Here is a 23,174-nt window from a genome sequence, read left to right as displayed (position 1 = left end):
ACTGGACTTGTGTTGTTCCTCAGCTGCTGCGTGCTGCCATATTCCCCAGGAAAAGGCGCCTTGCACCCCTACAGTGTTACAACTTATATATATATATTTATATATTTTTTAGCCTTAGATTATCATTGATTACCAACATCCCCCCCTCACCCTATTCTTTCATTGTGATGTCACTTGGGGATTTGAGAGCACTCGCAAACTGAACAAAGACATAGCTGCTGCGAGTACTATACAGCAGTACATTTGGGGATGTAGTTATGTGACCAGCGGTCAGAAGACCGGTGGTCACAATACCTCCCCCTACATCCTGCTCCCTCACAATCCCAAAATGCCAACCAACAGGGACTATTCCCACTCGTGGGACACCCATATAGTGGGAACGCAACCTGCAGCTTGTTACGCTCGCCCCCATCAGTATGCTGACCGGGATCGGTATGCTGACCGGGCATACCACACCCGTACATTTGAACACTGAATTACCTTATGAGAATTTTTGCAGTTTCCTTTTTCTTGATATATTTTAAATGATTGTAATATAACAATACATGATGTGATTATACCAATAAACAGTACACAGTGACACTGACAACATTTTTCAGTCTATCATTATACCATGCTTACCTACATTCTGGCTGCTCTCTGCGGGAGAGAGCAGCCAGCTCGGCTCAGAGGGCGGGCAGGGAAGGCTGTGACATAGAGGAGGAGGTGGGCCGGAGGCGGGATGGGGGCGGAGCCACGATGGTGCCTCTTTTAAGCCACGCCCCCCGCTCTGTAATGTCGCGATCATCGGCATTACACTGCAGGGGGCGTGGCTATGATGACGCGATTCAGCAAGAATCGCGTCATCAACTGCCCGGACCGCCCACTTTACACACTAAGTGGGCGGACGGGCAGGGGGGACCCCGCGAATCGGGAGACTTGCCTGCTCTTCCGGGGGGGCGGGAGGGTCACCCGATTTTCGGGAGCCTCCCGGCCATTCCGGGAGAGTAGGCAAGTATGCATTATACTGTACTGTATGTATATTATAAGGGTTGAGCGATATAATCTAAGATTATAAATAGGGTTCCTCTCAGGACTTGGAGCCAGAGGGGAGGACACAGAGAGCTGAGCAAGCGTGAGGGGTTACCCTTCTTTTCTTTTTATTATTTTTTTTTTTTACATATGTATACTAGCTGAGCCAAGCATTCAGTAGTTTCCTGAGTGCACCTATAGTCTATACATGCACTCGGGAAACTATTGAATGCTTTGCACAGCTAGTATATATATGTAACCCTTTTCTTTTTTTTTTCATGAGTGCACCAACAGATCTAATTTTTTTAGATTTCATACTTTTCTTTTTTATAACTTTACTGTATTTGGCCAGGCCTATATTGTTTAGTTTGCAATGAGTGCCAATGAGCGGTGCTAGACACACCCAATGGGTGGTGCTAGACACACCCAATGGGCGGTGCTAGACACACCCCTCCAGTCGTGCACGCCCTAATAAAATGTGCTGTGCTTATTGCAAATAAGCCTATGCTTATTGCAAAAATCCACTACTACAGATGTGTCTACTTACATCTAGCCTCCCTGCATATTAAACAGCCCTTCTAGTTACGCCATGCCGTGGCGAGACTTTGAGGTGCTGAGCATTTTTCTCTGCGTGGACTTTTTCCATTAAAATGTTTCCATTAGCCCAGCCCTCAGAAGCTCAGTGCTGCAGCAGTAGTCACTCGCCTATCCACCAATCATGACCGACGGAGCTATATCCTTTGCCAAGGACTTCTTGGCCGGCGGTGTTGCTGCTGCTATCTCTAAGACCGCTGTGGCACCCATAGAGCGGATCAAGCTTCTGCTACAGGTCCAACATGCAAGCAAACAGATCACAGCCGACAAGCAGTACAAAGGAATCATGGAGTGTGTTGTCCGTATCCCCAAAGAACAAGGTTTCGTGTCCTTCTGGCGTGGTAACCATGCCAACGTGATCCGATATTTCCCTACCCAGGCCCTCAACTTTGCTTTCAAAGACAAGTACAAGCAGATCTTCCTTGATAATGTTGACAAGAGAACTCAGTTCTGGCGTTACTTTGCTGGAAACCTGGCATCTGGTGGTGCTGCTGGGGCCACCTCACTGTGCTTCGTCTACCCACTGGACTTTGCCAGAAGCCAGAACACGTCTAGCTGCTGATGTCGGTAAAGCTGGTGCTGACAGAGAATTTAGAGGTCTTGTAGACTGCTTAGCAAAAATCTTCAAATCTGATGGGTTTAAAGGTCTCTACCAGGGTTTCAATGTGTCTGTCCAGGGCATCATCATTTATAGAGCAGCTTATTTTGGAATCTATGATACAGCTAAAGGTATGCTACCTGATCCCCGGAACACACACATCATTATCAGCTGGATGATTGCTCAGACAGTAACAGCAGTGGCTGGTTTTGCCTCCTATCCATTTGACACAGTCCGGCGTCGTATGATGATGCAGTCTGGAAGGAAAGGAGCTGATATCATGTACAGTGGCACAATTGACTGCTGGAAGAAGATTGCAAAGGATGAAGGTTCAAAGGCTTTCTTCAAGGGTGCCTGGTCCAATGTACTCCGAGGGATGGGTGGCGCTTTCGTGTTGGTCTTGTATGATGAGATGAAGAAATACATCTAAACCTGTCCAATGTCTCACCTGGCATGCTGTATTATGCAACATACCCTGAACGTTCTTGGACTTTCAATTTATTTTATTTTTTTATCAAACACACCTTTTATTTATATAATAACTAGTAATATCTTACTGGTATCTGGGGATCAGTTCTATTCCATCACAGCAGCTTTCCATATTAATATGAATCATTCCCACTTCCCCAGTTACTGTCAATGAGGCCTGCAAAATAGAATTTGTATTGCTCCGTGGGTGGTGACTGCGCTGACTTGTCGGGACCCTGTGCTCCTTTATTTTTTGTTTCAGTCATTCATGTTTTTAAGTAACATAGTTTTAAGGAAATAAAAAATATGGATCTAAAAAATAAAATAAAAAAAAATGTTTCCATTAAAATGCACAACAGTGATCAGATCTGAATTACCCCCTGAGGCAAGTTGTAAGAGGACACATCTGTATGTCCCAGGAAGAGAAATGTCCCATAGCTTGTATATTTACTCTATTTCTGTAAATTAGACAAAGGTTAAAATGCATTTGTTAGATATAATGATTTCTTATCGGTTTAGAAAGAATTTTGACCTTACAGCTACAGTACATGCTGAAAAACTGTAGGATCCACCTCAATGTTTCCACTCTAACAGGCACAGACTGGATTAGCACAATGTGGCAATTCTAGACCCAGGACAAGCAGCGGTAGCCATTTTGTTTTAAAACCTTATACCATCCCTTAGCCCACTGCCTCAAAAGTGGTTACACACAGACAACCCCAGAGTAAAAAAATGATTACAATATCGCTTCAATGACATGGGAAATAGTTTAATAGTAGACAAAATGCTGTCAACAGTCGAAATGTCTACAGCGTAAGGTAGTCAACACTATGCCGATGCCAAAGTAATGTCCTTTAACCACTTGCCTGGCTTTGTCACATGTGATGCGACCACAGTCAGGAGTGTTACCTGGCCGGGATGCGGTTATGTGACGGGCGGTCATGAGACTGCCGGTCACAATCCAGACGCTGGCATACCGAACACTGACTTGCCTGCCGGTCGGCATGCCGACCAACAGGGACTATTCCCACTCGTGGGTATCCAGCGTCAGTATGGTGACCGCCGGTCACCCGATACCAACCCACATGGCCAGGTCGCATCACATGCGATGTGCTACCTCGCTGTGTGCCCGGCTTTAGATGAGGAGATTGGTTCTACACAAGTGCAGAATGGATCTCTTCTGGCTTCCTGGAACCCCTGCAGTGACACGGCGGTCTCTGACCACAGACATCACTGCTACAACCACGCCCCAGAATGCCATGCGGCTGGCATTCTGGAGCGCATGTACCAGGGATCGAACATTTTCTTTGAAATACTAAGGTTTAGAGAGCAGACTGCTTTTTAGACTCTCCTGTTGTGTTATAAGCCAAACTAGTTCTAGCCTAGAGATGTGCAAGAGACAGAATGCTAAGTCAATCAAATGAAAACTAGGGTGTCTTCCCAGTAGGTTTGTGTAAAAACAATGTGATTTTGTTAAGATTTCCTGCAACATTTACTAAATCGAATCTTAATGACGATTTATGTTTGAACGACACAGAACTTTGTCTATGCGTGCAAGGAAGGAGGAAATTTATTTATGCAGTTATCTCCTTTTGAAATACAATATGTATTTATTTACATATTTATTTATTTATTTATACATTGTGTAAGATAGTTTGACTGGATGGAAAAGAATCCAAGGCGTAACTACCTACTGAAGGTGCAGTGTGTTCTTACTGTATAAAAAGAGAGGCCTGCCTGTGAACATCTTTTTGTAAGCTATTTTCTATGACAACAGGGAGGGTCCGTTTCAAGACTTCATTTGAGCAATAAACATTCTTTGCCTCAAGACGACCGCCTTCATCTTAGGACAAGCAGGGATGCGCGAAACGCAGCTCAGTGTACAACCGCACCCCAGAATGCCATGCGGCTGGCATTCTGGAGTGCATATACCGGGGATCACAGTGTGGCTCCCTGGACAGTATGGCTGATCTCTGCAAGTGTAGAGATCAGTTGCAGCAGGAGGGACAGATCATCAGTCCCCCCTGACACACGTCACACTGCAAGCTGCATGTGGGGGTTGGGGGTGTTATATGCTCATTGGTGTGGAAGGGTAACCACCCAGGGGGGTATTTATGGCCAGTGGGGGTGGGGGAGGGGTGATATAAAGTTAAATAGGTAAATGATGCTGGAGGGGGAAGGGGAGGGGTAAAATAATAAAAAAATACATTGGTCACAAGGTAGTGGGAGGGGGTGCAAAATAAGAAGCCTTTTTACAAGGGGGGTGGTTTATAAAACATTGTTGTTGCTTTTTTGCTACTAAGGGTGTGTGGGGGTTAGGTTCAAGACCACTGGAAGGTCTATTGTCAATGGAGGGGGTGGGAAGTGTTATGTCCTGATGTACATCTCTTTATTTCAATGAATCATACAGTATGAAGATTATGTATTTTATTTCTTATTGGTAAGTAATACTTGCATGGTTATAGATAGACATCAACTCCACATGCTGCTCTCCTCCTATATCCTACTTCCTTCTACTTCCTGATCACATGTTCATCTGTGCAGCCAGATTCTTAAAGGTACACTACCTCATCTAGCTAATGCACATAAACTATTTACATAGATACAACATCTCCCCCTTCCTTTCATATATGTAAATTAATATATTTCTTTAAAACACATAAAATTGATTTTACGTTCAACCAATTAAACATACAACAATATGCCGACTGAATTTGAGCATGAACATTAACCCACAATATACAATACACATCAAACTGGAAAAGATTTTTGAACAACAAATTATGAGCTTTAAGATGAAAGTCATATCTGCTCAATAAGCCTTGTAGGAGGTTTAATGACTCTGCCTGCTTTCGTCCGAGTATATGATTCTTCACTCAAAGGAACAGACACAATAGAATCACTTGGTGCTGAGGATGTTATAGGTGGTATGTTGACATCATCTTGACTTGGTGCATCAAAAGATAAGGATGGGAATATCTTCTTGAAATGGGACACATTCCTTGTCACAGTGTGATGGTCATTTCCTGCAACAACCATTGTTCCTTTCCTTTTCACTACAGTCAGTGGACTTGGGTGAAAAGCAGTCATGTCCTTACGTACTACTTTTTGTTTCACCAGAACACGATCTCCTTCTTGTAAGTCCGAAACAATAGCTCTCCTTTTCCGGTCTGCATATTGTTTAGCCTTTTGTTTATTGGCAGAGTCCTTCTGTCTAACCTGATGATCTCTAGATGAAGGAGTCAAATGGATTTCTGGAAGAGTGGATCTGATTACTTTTCTTTGAAACATTAATGTCTGAGGAGGGACATTTGTTGTGGAATGAGGCACTGAGCGATATTGTCTGAGAAATTGATTTAGAGATTGTTGAATTGGAATTCGGGATACTTTACAAATCTTTATTTGCTTTCCCAGATTACGCATGAAACGTTCAACAAGACCATTAGCCTGTGGCCACAGGGGAGTGATTTTTTGATGTCGAATTCCAAAATGTTTCATGAATTTGCTGAAATCATCACCTTGAAATGGCGGACCATTATCAGTCTTTATTGTTCCTGGAATTCCATAAGTAGTAAAATAAGATTTTAAACCTACCGGTAAATCTATTTCTCCTAGTCCGTAGAGGATGCTGGGGACTCCGTAAGGACCATGGGGTATAGACGGGCTCCACAGGAGATAGGGCACCTAAAAAGAACTTTGACTATGGGTGTGCACTGGCTCCTCCCTCTATGCCCCTCCTCCAGACCTCAGTTAGAGGAGATGGACACTACAAGGCAGGATTTAGAAATCTAAGGGCAAGATTCATACCAGCCCACACCAAGCATACCACGTAACCTGGATCATACAAAACCAGTTAACCGTATGAACAATAACAGCAACGGTCCAAAACCGATGTCAACTGTAACATAACCCTTATTTAAGCAACAACTATATACAAGTCTTGCAGAGTTTCCGCACTGAGACGGGCGCCCAGCATCCTCTACGGACTAGGAGAAATAGATTTACCGGTAGGTTTAAAATCTTATTTTCTCTTACGTCCTAGAGGATGCTGGGGACTCCGTAAGGACCATGGGGTTTATACCAAAGCATCCAATCGGGCGGGAGAGTGCGTATGACTCTCCAGCACCGACTGAGCAAACGCTAGGTCCTCATCAGCCAGGGTATCAAACTTGTAGAATTTAGCAAAAGTGTTTGATGCCGACCAAGTCGCCGCTCGGCAAAGTTGTAATGCCGAGACGCCTCGGGCAGCCGCCCAAGAAGAGCCCACCTTCCTAGTGGAATGGGCCTTAACCGAATTTGGTACCGGCAATCCAGCCGTAGAATGAGCCTGCTGAATCGTATTACAGATCCAGCGAGCAATAGTCTGCTTCGAAGCAGGTGCGCCAATCTTATTGGCAGCATACAGGACAAACAGAGCCTCTGTTTTCCTAATTCTAGCCGTCCTGGCTACATAAATCTTTAAGGCCCTGACTACGTCCAGGGATCTGGAATCCTCCAGGTCACTTGTAACCATAGGCACCACAATAGGATGATTCACATGGAAGAAACCACCTTAGGCAAAAAATGCGGACGTGTCCTCAATTCAGCTCGATCCACATGAAAAATCAAGTAGGGGCTTTTGTGTGACAAAGCCGCCAATTCTTACACTCGCCTTGCTGATGCCAAGGCCAACAACATGACCACCTTCCAAGTAAGAAATTTCAACTCAACCTTGATAAGCGGTTCAAACCAGTGTGATTTTAGGAACTGCAACACCACGTTGAGGTCCCACGGTGCCACTGGAGGCACAAAAGGAGGCTGGATGTGCAGCACTCCCTTTACAAACATCTGGACTTCTGGAAGAGAAGCCAACTCCTTCTGAAAGAAAATCGAGAGGGCCGAAATCTGTACCTTAACAGAGCCTAATTTCAGGCCCATATCCACTCCTGTCTGTAGGAAGTGGAGAAAACGACCCAGATGAAAATCTTCCGTAGGTGCATTCTTGGTTTCACACCAAGACACATACTTTCGCCAGATACGGGGATAATGCTTAACCGTCACCTCCATCCTAGCCTTTATTAAAGTAGGGATGACCTCTTCCGGAATCCCCTTTTTCGCTAGGATTCGGCGTTCAACCGCCATGCCGTCAAACGTAACAGCGGTAAGTCTTGAAATACACAGGGCCCCTGTTTCAACAGGTCTTCCCTCAGAGGAAGAGGCCAGGGATCTCCTGTGAGCATCTCTTGTAGATCTGAGTACCAGGCCCTTCGAGGCCAGTCTGGGACAACGAGTATCGTCTGTACTCTTCTTTGCCTTATGATCCTCAACACTTTTGTGATGAGAGGAAGAGGAGGAAACACGTAGACCGATTTGAACACCCACGGTGTTATTAGAGCGTCTACAGCCACTGCCTGAGGGTCCCGAGACCTGGCACAATACCTCCGAAGTTTTTTGTTGAGGCGTGACGCCATCATGTCTATTTGAGGAGTTCCCCAAAGACGTGTTATGTCTGCAAAGACTTCTTGATGAAGTCCCCACTCTCCTGGATGGAGATCATGTCTGCTGAGGAAGTCTGCTTCCCAGTTGTCCACTCCCGGAATGAAGACAGCCGACAGAGCGCTTACATGATTTTCCGCCCAGCGAAGAATCCTGGTGGCTTCCGCCATCGCGACTCTGCTTCTTGTCCCGCCTTGGCGGTTCACATGAGCCACTGCTGTGACATTGTCTGATTGAATCAGAACCGGTAGGTTTCGAAGAAGACTCTCCGCTTGTCGAAGGCCGTTGTAAATGGCCCTGAGTTCCAACACATTGATGTGTAGACAGGACTCCTGATCTGACCAAAGTCCCTGAAATTTTTTTCCTTGTGTGACCGCTCCCCATCCTCGGAGGCTCGCGTCCGTGGTAACCAGGATCCAATCCTGAATTCCGAACCTGCGACCCTCCAGCAGGTGAGCACTTTGCAACCACCACAGGAGAGACACTCTGGCTCCTGGGGACAGAGTTATTTTCCGATGTAAGTGCAGATGGGACCCGGACCACTTGTCCAGAAGGTCCCATTGAAAAGTCCTTGCATGGAACCTTCCGAAGGGAATGGCCTCGTAGGCCGCCACCATTTTTCCCAGAACTCGAGTGCATTGGTGAACTGACACCCTTTTCGGTTTTAGCAGGTCTCTGACCATGTTCTGGATGTCCTGGGCTTTCTCTATTGGGAGGAAGACCTTCATTTGTTCCGTATCCAGTATCATACCTAGGAACGGTAGTCGAGTTGTCGGAATCAACTGTGACTTCGGTAGATTTAGAATCCAACCGTGTTGCTGGAGCACTCTCAGAGAGAGCGCCACACTGCTCAGCAATTTCTCTCTTGATCTCGCTTTTATTAGGAGATCGTCCAAGTATGGGATAATTGTGACTCCATGCTTGCGCAGGACCACCATCATTTCCGCCATTATCTTGGTGAAAATCCTCGGGGCCGTGGAAAGTCCAAACGGCAACGTCTGAAATTGGTAATGACAATCCTGTACAGCGAGTCTCAGGTAATCCTGATGGGGGGCATATATGGGGACATGAAGGTACGCATCCATTATGTCCAGAGACACCATAAACTCCCCCTCCTCCATGTTGGCTATTATCGCTCTGAGTGATTCCATTTTGAATTTGAATCTTTTTATGTACAGGTTTAGGGATTTCAGATTCAAAATAGGTCTGACCGAACCGTCCGGTTTCGGGACCACAAATAGGGTTGAGTAGTAACCTCTTCCCTGCTGGTGCAGGGGAACCTTGATTATCACTTGCTGTATACACAGCGTTTGAATTGCAGCTAACACTACATCCCTTTCCGATGTGGAAGCTGGTAGGGACGATTTGAAAAATCGGCGCGGGGGCACCTCCTCGAATTCCAGTTTGTAACCCTGGGAAACTATTTCCAACACCCAGGGATTCAGGTCTGATCTGATCCAGGCCTGACTGAAAAGTTGAAGACGTGCCCCCACCGGTGCGGACTCCCTCAGGGGAGCCCCAGCGTCATGCTGTGGGTTTTGGAGCAGCCGGGGAGGACTTTTGTTCCTGGGCACCTGCCGAAGCAGGTGCTCTTTTGCCTCTGCCCTTACCTCTGGCAAGGAAAGAGGATCCCCGACCTCTTCTGGACTTGTGCGACCGAAAGGACTGCATCTGATAGGGTGGTACTTTCTTTTGCTGTTGGGGAATATTATGGTAAAAAATTTGATTTACCTGCTGTAGCTGTGGAAACCAGGTCCGTCAGCCCATCCCCAAACAATACATCTCCCTTATAGGGTAGTACTTCCATATGTTTTTTGGAATCCGCATCACCCGTCCATTGGCGAGTCCATAAGGATCTTCTCGCCGAGATAGACATGGCATTGGCCCTGGAAGCTAGCAATCCAATGTCCCTTTGAGCATCCCTCATAAATAAGACTGCGTCTTTTATATGGGCTAGAGTTAAGAATATAGTATCCTTATCCATATTATCAAAGTGATCTGTCAGCTCATCTGTCCAAGCTGCAATTGCGCTACACACCCACGCCGACGCAATTGTCGGTCTTAGCACAGCACCCGTATGAGAATAAATACACATTAAGGTAGTTTCTTGCCTGCGATCTGCAGGGTCCTTAAGGGCCGCTGTGTCAGGAGACGGTAGCGCCACTTTCTTGGACAAGCGCGTCAGGGCCTTGTCCACAGTGGGGGGTGATTCCCAAATCTCCCTGTCCTGTTTAGGGAAGGGGTATGCCATATAAATTCTTTTGGGGATCTGCGGTCTCTTTTCCGGAGTCTCCCAAGCTTTTCCAAAGAAATCATTTAATTCATGAGATGTGGGAAAATTAATAATCTGTTTCTTTCCCTTAAACATGTGTACCCTTGTGTCGGGAACCGAGGGTTCATCCTCAATATGCAACACATCCCTTATTGCCACAATCATACACTGAATGGGTTTTAGTCACCCTAGGGTGCAATTTTACTTCATCATAGTCGACACTGGAATCAGAATCCGTGTCGGTAGTAGTGTCTTGTGTTAAGGGACGCTTTTGAGACCCCGACGGGCCCTGTGAGTCGGTCCAATCCGAGGATTGACCCCCTGATGTCCCCCCTAAATCAGCCTTATCAAGCCTTTTATGTAAAGATGCCACACTTGCATTCAACATATGCCACATGTAAATCCAATCCTGAGTCGGCACAACCGACGGGGACACACCACTCATTTGCTCCACCTCCTCCTTGAAGCCTTCCGCCTCAGACATGTCGACACACACGTAGCGACACCCCACACACACAGGGATTAACCTATAAGGGGACAAAACCCCAACCAGGCCCTTAGGAGAGACAGAGAGAGAGTATGCCAGCACACACCCAGCGCTTAAAAACACTGGAATATATATGACGAGATAGCGCTTTTTATATATATAACCTTAATTCCCACTCACTGCGTCGCCAAAGTGCCCCCCTCCTCTTTTTTCCAGCCTGTGAAGTTCAGCAGGGGAGAGATCAGGGAGCCAGCGTATCCTCATGCAGTTTCTGTGGAGAAAATGGCGCTGGTTAGTGCTGGGGATCAAGCCCCGTCCACCCGACGGCGGGCTTCGGTCCCAGTAATTCTATATAAAAAATGGCGGTGGATTTTAGGATTTACTGTCCCACAGCCTAATCCTGCTTTATATTGCCAAAAAAGGAGGAAAAACTTGCTGCCCAGGGCGCCCCCCCCCCTGCGCCCTGCACCCTTCAGTGCCTGCTTGTGTGTGTGTACTGGGAGCAATGGCGCGCAGCGTACCGCTGCGCGCTTACCTCATGAAGATCTGATGTCTTCTGCCGCCTGATGTCTTCTTTGCCTTCTCATACTCACCTGGCTTCTATCTTCGGCATCTGTGAGGAGGACGGCGGCGCGGCTCCGGGACGAACCCCAGGTGAGACCTGTGCTCCGACTCCCTCTGGAGCTAATGGTGTCCAGTAGCCTTAGAAACAGTGCCCAACTTGACAAGCCAGCTCTGCTTCTCTCTCCTCAGTCCCACGATGCAGGGAGCCTGTTGCCAACAGGACTCCCTGAAAATAAAAAACCTAACAAATTCTTGAAAACCAAAAACTCTGGAGAGCTCTCTGCATTGTACCCTTTCTCCTCTGGGCACAGAATCTAACTGAGGTCTGGAGGAGGGGCATAGAGGGAGGAGCCAGTGCACACCCATAGTCAAAGTTCTGTTTAGGTGCCCTATCTCCTGCGGAGCCCGTCTATACCCCATGGTCCTTACGGAGTCCCCAGCATCCTCTAGGACGTAAGAGAAATATTCTATCCAACGCTGGTAAGACAGATGTGGCAGACGTTGAAGATATTATTTCAAGAACAGGATATCTTGAATATTCATCCACAGCCACTAGTACGTATTTACCATTGTATAATGGTCCATAGAAATCAACATCGACATTTTCCCAGACATTGTCAGGTAAAATAGTCATCCGCAATGGTTCACTGCTAGTTTGCGTAGAAAGAAGGGTGCATGTCATACAGTTACGGATTTCCGATTCAACAAGTTGCTCCATGGAGGGAAACCATACCTTTTCACGTAAAAGTTGTTTGGTCTTTACGATTCCTAAATGACTGGCATGGGCAATATCAATTACCCTCTTTCTCAAAACAGCTGGAATAACAATTTTGTCACCTCTGAGAATTATTGAATCATCATGTACAGTAAGTTCTTGACAATGTTTATGAAGTGTTCGGAATTCTTGTTCCTCATCAGTTGAAAATAAAAACTGTCCCAGTCGCCAATCATTGGAAATAATGCAGTGTTTTACTGCTGACAAAACTTTATCTGAGGAAGAAGCCTCTTTGATGTTGGCACTAGTAAGTGAATCAGGAATTGAATTGTTAATAATAAAGTTCACATATTCCTCCACTGAAGTAGACTGCGATATGTCAGAAGGCAGAGGATGTCTGGACATGTAATCTGAGGGATTGTCAGCACCAGCTCTATGAATGATGGAGAAATTGTATGCCTGCAAACGTAAGCCCCACCGCTGTATCCTAGCTGGTTGTTTGGATTTTGGATTTCCAAAAAGTGTCACTAGGGCTTGATGATCAGTCTGGATGGTAAAGTCAATGCCGTATAGATAGAGATGAAAGCGTTCACAACCCCAGACTACTGCAAGAGCTTCCCTTTCTGGTTGAGAGTAACGTTTTTCCACCTCTGTCAAACTGCGACTTGCACATGCTACAATATGATGATCCCCATGTGTATTCACCTGAGTCAAGATAGCTCCGAGCCCCACAGGACTGGCATCCACAATAAGTTCTGTTTTCCAGTCAGTGTTGTAATATGACATTGTGACACTATCCTGCAGACATCGTTTTATGTCATCAAATGCCTGTGATTGAGAGGAAGTCCATATGAATTTTGCATTTTTCTTTGTGAGTTCCCTAAGTGGGGCAGTCAGAGTAGCGTAATTTGGAATGAATTGGGAGCAATAGTTAGTCATCCCAAGAAACGACTTGACCTCACCAGCATTAGCAGGTTTGGACATATTTGTGATAGCCTGGACTTTTTGTGGATCAGGACCAACTCCATCTTGAGAAAAGATATGCCCAAAAAATTTGAGCTTCTGTTGAAGAAAATAAGAATTTACTTACCGATAATTCTATTTCTCATAGTCCGTAGTGGATGCTGGGGACTCCGTAAGGACCATGGGGAATAGCGGCTCCGCAGGAGACTGGGCACATCTAAAGAAAGCTTTAGGATTAACTGGTGTGCACTGGCTCCTCCCCCTATGACCCTCCTCCAAGCCTCAGTTAGGATACTGTGCCCGGACGAGCGTACACAATAAGGAAGGATTTTGAATCCCGGGTAAGACTCATACCAGCCACACCAATCACACCGTATAACTTGTGATCTGAACCCAGTTAACAGTATGATAACAGAGGAGCCTCTGAAAAGATGGCTCCCAACAATAATAACCCGATTTTTGTAACAATAACTATGTACAAGTATTGCAGACAATCCGCACTTGGGATGGGCGCCCAGCATCCACTACGGACTATGAGAAATAGAATTATCGGTAAGTAAATTCTTATTTTCTCTAACGTCCTAAGTGGATGCTGGGGACTCCGTAAGGACCATGGGGATTATACCAAAGCTCCCAAACGGGCGGGAGAGTGCGGATGACTCTGCAGCACCGAATGAGAGAACTCCAGGTCCTCCTCAGCCAGGGTATCAAATTTGTAGAATTTAGCAAACGTGTTTGCCCCTGACCAAGTAGCTGCTCGGCAAAGTTGTAAAGCCGAGACCCCTCGGGCAGCCGCCCAAGATGAGCCCACTTTCCTTGTGGAACGGGCTTTTACAGATTTTAGCTGTGGCAGGCCTGCCACAGAATGTGCAAGCTGAATTGTACTACAAATCCAACGAGCAATAGTCTGCTTAGAAGCAGGAGCACCCAGCATGTTGGGTGCATACAGGATAAACAGCGAGTCAGATTTCCTGACTCCAGCCGTCCTGGAAACATATTTTCAGGGCCCTGACAACATCCAGCAACTTGGATTCCTCCAAGTCCCTAGTAGCCGCAGGCACCACAATAGTTTGGTTCAGGTGAAAACGCTGGAACCACCTTAGGGAGAAACTGAGGACGAGTCCTCAATTCCGCCCTGTCCGAATGGAAAATCAGATAAGGGCTTTTACAGGATAAAGCCGCCAATTCTGACACGCGCCTGGCCCAGGCCAGGGCCAACAGCATGACCACTTTCCATGTGAGATATTTTAACTCATATATACACGGGGGATAGGGGACGGGGATGTCCTCTGCACTAGGATAATTTTGGCATATTTGTAATGAAAGTTTCCCCTAATTTTATGATTATAAGAAAAGTATATCACCATTCATCATAGGGGGTGCTGCCATAGACAATGAGTTACAGAACAACACAGGACAGAAAAAGATTGTCTCTTTGTTGGCGCACTCAAGGAAAAAAGAATGAATTTATTTACATATATTATGAATAACAAGTTTCATTAAAAGATAACTTTTATTGATATCATTTTAAAATGTTGCAATTGAGAAACATAAATGTGAAAAAATATGTGCAAATTTATGTGAGTTCAGTGAATTAATTCACAAATTTGAAGAAAAAGAAAAATTTATTTATATAAATAAATAAAAACTGTTACACAATGCCTGATTCTTTTGCTCAGTTAATTGAATGTTGATTTATGGATCGTGAAAAATACATGGTAACTGTATATGGATTATTTCTTCTTGTGTATCCTTTCAGTGAATAATTAAAGATGTAAATATTTAATTGTATGTAATTATCATAATTCCGTCACATCTAGATTCCCCATTAATTTCATATGGTTTATTATACCAATAATGTAATCCACTAATTATACAGATTAGGTATTCCCCCTCACTAAATGTGGTGGATAACTGAGTCACGGTACAATATTTGAAGAGTGGGGTCTAGATGTAGTAACCACAGTTATAACCCTGTATACAGTAATTTCTACCTCACGTATGGATGAAGGAGAATTCGAGTCATAGGTAATGGACCTATCTTATCCAATGTTGTGTGCACTTCAAGTTTATTGGGGAGCATTCATATCTCTACCAATAAATAAATACAATCCTAGACAACAGTTCATAATACGGGCTCTATGCCTAACAATACACAGCATCTATGTCTGAAATGTATTCATTAAACACTAGGTATATATTCAGACTGCAGGCTCTATAATTAACGGTGTTGCCAGATCGAGACCTAGTGACTGGAGCTGCAATGGATATAGGGCTTTCACTAAGATCCCATTTAGATTATATCAAGGGAACATCCTGTATAATTATTACTTCCCATAATATGCATATCAATATTGATTCCCGCATAATAGGTACGCATAGACCAGCAGTAATATTATATGAATTGGCTGGCAAGTTGTAATATGTTATAAGATATTACAAGATGATCATACTCCCGTAGTAAAACATCCACATCACTTCGTAGTGGTTTTGGGTCATGTAGGACAGGAGTGAGATTGGGAGGGTCATGTAAGACATGAGCGGAATTATGAGTGTGTGCCACAATTTGTATAAGACCCAACTCTGATGCAGTATCCAATCCCAAAAGATTACCTCTTGCATACTTAGTGACATAAAATACAGCTTTTGTCATTTTGTCATTTTTGCGTGCAATTATGTCAAAAGAACCCTTTAGTGGAAGAGGTCGTATATTACCATAGGTGAATATTTTCACAGATGTTGGATTCAAAATTACTCTGCCATGCAGCTTCTTGAAACTGGTAGCATCCATTATATTTACAGAAGCACCGGAATCTATGAAAAAATCGACAGAAGTGTGTTCTAGAGTGATGGCAGTTTTTGGACTGACCTTGTTTTTTCCAACTTGATGAATCATGTAGATAAGTCCTTCTGACTTGTCATCACTGTCAGATGATTCTGCAGGCAGATCCACTGTAGAATGTTGATCCACACAACGCACTGTCTTTCGCCTAGATTTAAACTGCTGTGAAGATTGTCTAGGTGTAGACTTGATTTCCTTAAATTTACAAACAGAGGAAAAGTGATTCATTTTGCCACATGCAGTGCAAATTTTACCCGTGGCAGGACAGTCTCCTGAATGTGGATAGGAGCGTCCACACCTGTAACATGATCTAGATTTCCCTGTCTCCGGAATGGTACTTGTGTCAGTGTGTAATTTATTGCACACTTGCAGCTGGGTCATGCCCCACTCCATGTCTTTAGCATGTGTCTCTGAAAGTTCTAGACTTCTAGCATATTGCTGCAGCTCAGTCAGCGTCATTTCAGATTTAAGAGCACGTCTGCGGAACTTTCCACATGTTCCAAATGCGATTAGCTGCTGCTTAATTTCATCCTCTACATCATGGAACTGACAAGTTTTGGCAAGAATCCGTAATCTAGTAATGTATGCATCAACAGATTCAGTTTGCAGTTGCATAGCTGTCCTGAATAGGTATTTTGAATGTGACAGGCTGCATTTTGGGGCAAAATAAGCAGTCAGAGAGTCCCTGCATTTGTTATAATCCCTGGTGTCTGCCTCTGGCAAAGTATCATACAGTTCATAAATCTTGGAGCCAGCACTGAGAAGAAGCATGCTTTTCTTTTTGCTATCAGAAGTAACCCCCATAGCTTCAATATAGTGATCAAACTGGGCAAGCCATTTTCTCCATAACTCTGCTGCATGAGGGGCATCAGTATGCAGAAACTGAGGGATTAATGCTAGCATGTCAGCCATGGTGACTAAGAGGAATGTACAGTAGCTGAGTGGAAGTAGTTTAAAGTTTATCCTCGTCGCCAGTTGTTATGTCCTGATGTACATCTCTTTATTTCAATGAATCATACAGTATGAAGATAATGTATTTTATTTCTTATTGGTAAGTAACATACCTCCCAACTTTATGTTTTTGCAAAGAGGGACACACACGCGGCGAAGCCGCGCGCGCTCCCGAAAAGGGGTGTGACCTAAGAAAAGGGGACGTGGCTTCGCGGGAGGACCCACGATCGCAAGCCACGCCCCCGTTTTCGTCACTGAGGGGGCATGCCCAGTGCTCTGTGAGCCGCTGGCATGCCCCCTCTCCCTCTAACTCCCCTGAATAGACGCTGTGCGCATGCGCACAGCGTCTATTCAACGCTGCTCTGCTCAGCAGGGCAGCGACAGACAGAGACTCCCAACTGCCCCCCCACCGCGGGACACTGCGGCCCGCGGGTAGGACAGCGGGACAGTCCCCAAAAAACGGGACTGTCCCGCGAAAAACGGGACAGTTGGGAGGTATGAAGTAATACTTGCATGGTTATAGATAGACATCAACTCCACATGCTGCTCTCCTTCTATTTCCTACTTCCTCCTACTTCCTGATCACATGTTCATCTGTGAAGCCAGATTCTTAAAGGTACACTACCTCATCTAGCTAATGCACATAAACTATTTACATAGATACTACAGGAAGTTATTTTATAAGGGGGGGCCTATGAACAAGGGGGGGGGGGGGGGTGGAGGTACAAAATACTCCCTACATACATGTATTACTATATATACTTTAATATTTTTAGTACATAACAAAAAAACGACAATTGAGCGATTTTGTGGGGGGGGGGGGGGGGGGGACTGGGGGTGATCATCAGTTAAGTTGTTAAAGCCATGTTGGCATTATAACTGTAAAGCATAATGCTTTACCACCATGTTTACAATTAGAATGCTGACACAGTTGCAGTTTTAAGTAACTTTACTACCACGTCAGCATTGTACAATGGGGGTCATTCTGATCCGATCGCTCGCTGCAGTTTGTCGCAGCGATCGGGTCGGAACTGCACATGCGCCGGCGCCGCAGTGCGCCGGCGCATGGCAGCTTTTGTTACCTAGCGATCGCCTCTGAGACAGAGGCGGTCGCTGGGCGTTAAGCCACCTTTTAGGGGGAGCTGTCCGGCCAACGCAGGGGTGCGGGCCTCAATGGCTGCGTGACGTCTCACGCAGCCGCTGCGGCCAGCGACAGCGACAAATAGCTCCCGGGCAGCCACAGGAGCTGCGCTGGCTGGGAGTTACTCCTCACATACAAAGGCATTGCCACTGTGCGATGTATTGTATTTGTGCGGGTGGGGGGGTGGACTGACATGCGGGGTGGACTAGCCCTGTGCTGGGCGTTCCCCCGAATGTCAGGGAACATGATCGTAGCTGTGCTAAATTTAGCACAGCTACGATCAACTCGGAATGACCCCAACTATGCTGTCAGCATTTTGACTGTAATTGTTGACAGTTCATAATGAACAATATTATACATGACAATCTATGTTGAAATTAAAATCAAAACAATTAAATATACTGTAGCAATCTATCCTGCTTTCTCATACGTCCTAGAGGATGCTGGGGACACCATTAGAACCATGGGGGTATAGACGGGATCCGCAGGAGACATGGGCACTTTAAGACTTTCAAAGGGTGTGAACTGGCTCCTTCCTCTATGCCCCTCCTCCAGACTCCAGTTTTAGAATTGTGCCCAGTGAGACTGGACGCACTAAGGGGAGCTCTACTGAGTTTCTCTGAAAATACTTTTTTGTTAGGTTTTTTATGTTCAGGGAGGCTGCTGGCAACAGTCTCCCTGCTTCGTGGGACTTGGGGGAGAGAAGTATGACCCACTTCCAGTGAGTTCAAAGGCTCTGCTTCTGGCTACAGGACACCAATAGCTCCTGAGGGTTTGATCGCTGGGTACGCTCAGATACTCGCTCCCACACCCCTTACAGAGCCAGAAGTCAGAAGACGGGTGAGTAACCGAAGAAAAGAAGACTTCTCTTCAAAGACGGCATTTTCATGAGGTACCGCCCAGCTCCCACTCACACAGCACTGCAGGGTGCAGGGCGCGGGGGGGGGAGGGGCCTGGGCAGCTAAAAACTACCTCATTTAACACACTGGCAAGAGGGGACATTAGTGCCGTGGCACTGTCCCATCGCCCGCCAGTAGAAACATCTAGAAAGCGGGACAGAAGCGCGCCATTAAGGGGGCGGAGCTTCTCCCTCACAGCTCACGGCGCCATTTCCTCTCCTCAGAGACGCTGGTCCTCCACACACACACTGACAAGTACCAGGGGTGTAAAACGGAGGGGGGAGGCATATAATTGGTGCAATGTATATGTGATAAAAGCGCTATAGGTCTGAGGCATTGTATTGACAATTTTCTGACCATTTTTTCAGCGCGGGGTGTGAGCTGGCAAATCCCCTCTGTGTCTCTCTGACAGACTTTACTGTGGGTCTGTCCCCTATATGCCCGGTGTGTCTGTGGTTGTTTGGTGCACGAGTGTCGACATGCCTGGGGCTGAAGGCTCTTCCCAGGAGGAGGCTGTATTGGGGACACAGACGGCTGCGGGGGTGACCCTGTCGGCACCACCGACACCTGATTGGGTAAATGTCTTAAACGCCTTGAATGCTAATGTGGCACTTATTAGTAAGAGGCTAGATAAGTCTGAGTCGCAGACCCAGGCATGGAAAAAAATCCGTGGAAGATATGTTATTCCAAAGTCAGGTCCCCTCATGGTCACAAAAACGTACGCTGGCCCAAGTGGCAGACACTGATACCGACACGGACACTCATTCTAGTGTCGACTATAGCGATTCCAGGTTAGACCCAAAATTGGCAAAGAGCATTCAGTACATGATTGTGGCGATTAAAGAGGTATTAAATATCACTGAGGACCCGGCTGTCCCTGATAAAAGGGTCTGTATGTATAAAGAAAGGAAACCTGAGATAACGTTTCCTCCCTCTCATGAACTGAACACGCTTTTTGAAAAAGTTTGGGAAGGTCCTGACAGGAAGTTTCAGATTTCCAAAAGAATTATGGCAGCTTATCCGTTTCCCTCGACGGATAGGGAAAAGTGGAAGTCGCCCCCCACTGTGGACAAGGCCTTGTCTAGGTTGTCTAAAAAGGTGGCTCTCCCGTCACCTGACACAGCAGCCCTGAAGGATCCTGCGGATCGTAAACAGGAAACTACATTGAAGTCCATTTATGTGACCACAGGTACACTACTCCGACCTGTCATTGCGTCTGCGTGGGTAAGTAGTGCTATCGAAAAGTGGGCAGATAAGTTGTCATCTGATATAGATACCCTAGATAGGGATAGCATCCTCTTGACGCTGGGTTATATCAAGGACACTGCAGCATACCTTAAGGAAGCTGCGAGAGATATTGGTCTTTTGGGATCAAAAGTCAATGCCATGGCTGTTTTCAGCTAGGCGTGCATTGTGGATTCACCAATGGAATGCTGATGCTGATTCCAAGAAAAATATGGAATCTCTAGCATATAAAGGTAAGGCCTTATTTGGTGACGGCCTTGATGATTTGGTATCTACGGCTACCGCGGGTAAGTCATCATTTTTACCTTATGTTCCTCCACAACAAAAGAAAACGCAACATTATCAGATGCAGTCCTTTCGGCCCAATAAATACAGAAAGGGTCGGGGTTCTTCCTTCCTTGCTACTAGAGGAAGAGGAAGAGGTAAACGTTCTCCTGCCTTGTCAGGCTCCCAGGAGCAGAAGTCCTCCCATTCTTCTGCCAATTCCACCGCACGATGTTGGGGCTCCTATGTGGGGGTCCGCACCGGTGGGGGCCCATCTAAAACTCTTCAGTCAGTGTTGGGTTCTTTCGAACCTGGACCCTTGGATTTTACAAATAGTATCCCAAGGGTACAAGCTGGAGTTTCAAGACGCCCCCCCTCGCCGTTTTTTTCAAACCGGCTTTACCAGCTTCTCTTCCTGACAGGGAGGTAGTTTGCGACGCAATACAAAAATTGTGTCAAAATCAAGTTATTGTCAAGGTTTCCCAGTCACAACAGGGAAAAGGTTTTTATTCGTGCTTGTTTGTGGTTCCAAAGCCGGACGGCTCGGTCAGACCAATCCTAAACCTGAAATCTCTGAATTTCTACCTAAGGAGATTCAAATTCAAGATGGAGTCTCTCCGAGCAGTGATCTCCAGTCTGGAGGAAGGGGATTTCATGGTGTCGGTGGACATAAAAGATGCCTACTTACATGTTCCCATTTATCCTCCGCATCAGGCTTACCTGAGATTTGCAATTCAGGATTGTCATTACCAATTTCAAACGTTGCCGTTTGGTCTATCCACGGCTCCGAGAATTTTCACCAAAGTGATGGCGGAGATGATGGTTCTCCTGCGCAAGCAAGGAGTCACAATTATCCCATACTTGGACTATCTCCTGATAAAGGCGAGATCCAGGGACCAGTTGGTCCAAAACGTTGCAATCTCCATATCAGTTCTTCAACAACATGGTTGGCTCCTAAACTTGCCAAAATCACAGTTGATACCGATGACTCGGCTGTCGTTTTCTGGGAATGATATTGGACACAGAACTACAGAGAGTCTATCTTCCTGTGGAAAAGGCTCTGGAACTTCAGAGTCTGGTCAAACAAATTCTGAAACCAGGAAGAGTGTCAATCCATCAATGCATTCGGTTGTTGGGGAAGATGGTTGCGGCCTACGAGGCCATTCAGTTTGGCAGGTTCCATGCCAGAGTGTTCCAGTGGGACCTGTTGGACAAGTGGTCCGGGTCCCATCTACACATGCACCAGAGGATAATCCTGTCGTCCAAGGCCAGGATATCATTCCTGTGGTGGCTGCACAGCTCTCACCTCCTAGAGAGGTGCAGGTTTGGGATACAGGACTGGATCCTGGTGCCCACGGATGCAAGCCTCCAAGGCTGGGGGGCAGTCACAATGGGAGAAAGCTTCCAAGGAAAATGGTCAAGTCAGGAATCTTGTCTCCACATAAATGTTCTGGAGTTAAGGGCCATTTACAACGGCCTCCTAGAAGCGGAACATCTACTTCGAGATCTGCCTGTACTGATCCAGTCGGACAATGTAACTGCAGTAGCGTACATAAACCGTCAGGGCAGAACGAAAAGCAGAGTGGCAATGGCAGAAGCCACAAGGATTTTTCCGCTGGGCGGAAAAACATACAAGCGCTCTGTCAGCGATATTCATTCCAGGAGTGGACAACTGGGAAGCAGACTTCCTCAGCAGACACGATCTCCATCCAGGAGAGTGGGGCCTCTACCAAGAAGTCTTCGCAGAGGTGACAAGTCGTTGGGGAGTTCCTCAAGTAGACATGATGGCATCTCGTCTCAACAAGAAGCTTCAGAGATATTGTTCCAGGTCAAGGGACCCTCAAGCAATAGCAGTGGATGCACTGGTGACACCGTGGGTGTTTCAGTCGGTGTATGTATTCCCTCCACTTCCTCTAATTCCGAAAGTTCTAAAGATCATAAGAAGAACAAAGATCCAGGCGATCGTCATTGTCCCAGACTGACCAAGGAGGGCCTGATATCCAGATCTTCAGGAATTACTCATAGGAGATCCCTGGCCTCTTCCTCTGCGAGAGGATCTGTTACGACAGGGGCCGTGCGTGTATCAGGACTTACCGCGGCTGCGTTTGACGGCATGGCGGTTGAACGCAAAATCCTAGCCAGTAAGGGTATTCCCAGTGAAGTCATTCCCACACTTATTCAGGCCAGAAAAGGGGTAACGGCTAAACATTACCACCGTATTTGGAGAAAATATGTCTCTTGGTGTGAAGCCAAGGGAGCTCCTACGGAAGAGTTTCGCCTAGGGTGTTTTCTCCATTTTCTACAAGCAGGTGTGGATGCGGGCCTAAAATTGGGCTCAATCAAGGTTCAGATTTCAGCCTTATCAATTTTCTTTCAGAAACAATTTGCCTCCCTTCCAGAAGTTCAGACCTTCATGAAAGGAGTGTTGCACATCCAACCTCCATTTGTGCCTCCTGTGGCATCATGGGACTTTGTATGTGGTATTGCAGTTCCTTCAATCACGTTGGTTTGAACCTTTGCGGAAGGTGGAGTTAAAATTCCTCACTTGGAAAGTGGTCATCCTATTGGCCTTGGCATCTGCAAGGCGGGTGTCTGAGTTAGCGGCCTTGTCTCACAAGAGCCCTTTTTTGATCTTCCATGAAGATAGAGCTGAATTGAGGACACGTCAGCAATTTTTACCGAAGG

General features: G+C 46.1%; 1 protein-coding gene and 1 pseudogene across 2 annotated transcripts in view; one reads left to right on the top strand and one right to left on the bottom strand.

The window, feature by feature from the left end:
• LOC134927267 (ATP-dependent translocase ABCB1-like) overlaps positions 1-23,174 on the bottom strand; it is a 503,919-nt gene that overhangs the window by 457,776 nt on the left and 22,969 nt on the right. Inside the window, exon 2 of one of the 2 annotated variants that reach the window (XM_063921479.1) lies at positions 16,017-16,184. The exons of the other annotated variant lie outside the window; for it this stretch is intronic. The gene's annotated coding sequence lies outside the window, so the exon portion shown is untranslated. The remainder of the gene's footprint in view (positions 1-16,016; positions 16,185-23,174) is intronic. 2 annotated transcript variants of the gene reach the window in all.
• On the top strand, positions 1,682-2,704 carry LOC134927266 (ADP/ATP translocase 2-like; annotated as a pseudogene).

Source organism: Pseudophryne corroboree, chromosome 5 (assembly GCF_028390025.1).
Source record: "Pseudophryne corroboree isolate aPseCor3 chromosome 5, aPseCor3.hap2, whole genome shotgun sequence".
NCBI classification, from domain to species: domain Eukaryota; kingdom Metazoa; phylum Chordata; class Amphibia; order Anura; family Myobatrachidae; genus Pseudophryne; species Pseudophryne corroboree.
This window is presented reverse-complemented; position numbering and strand designations above follow the sequence as displayed.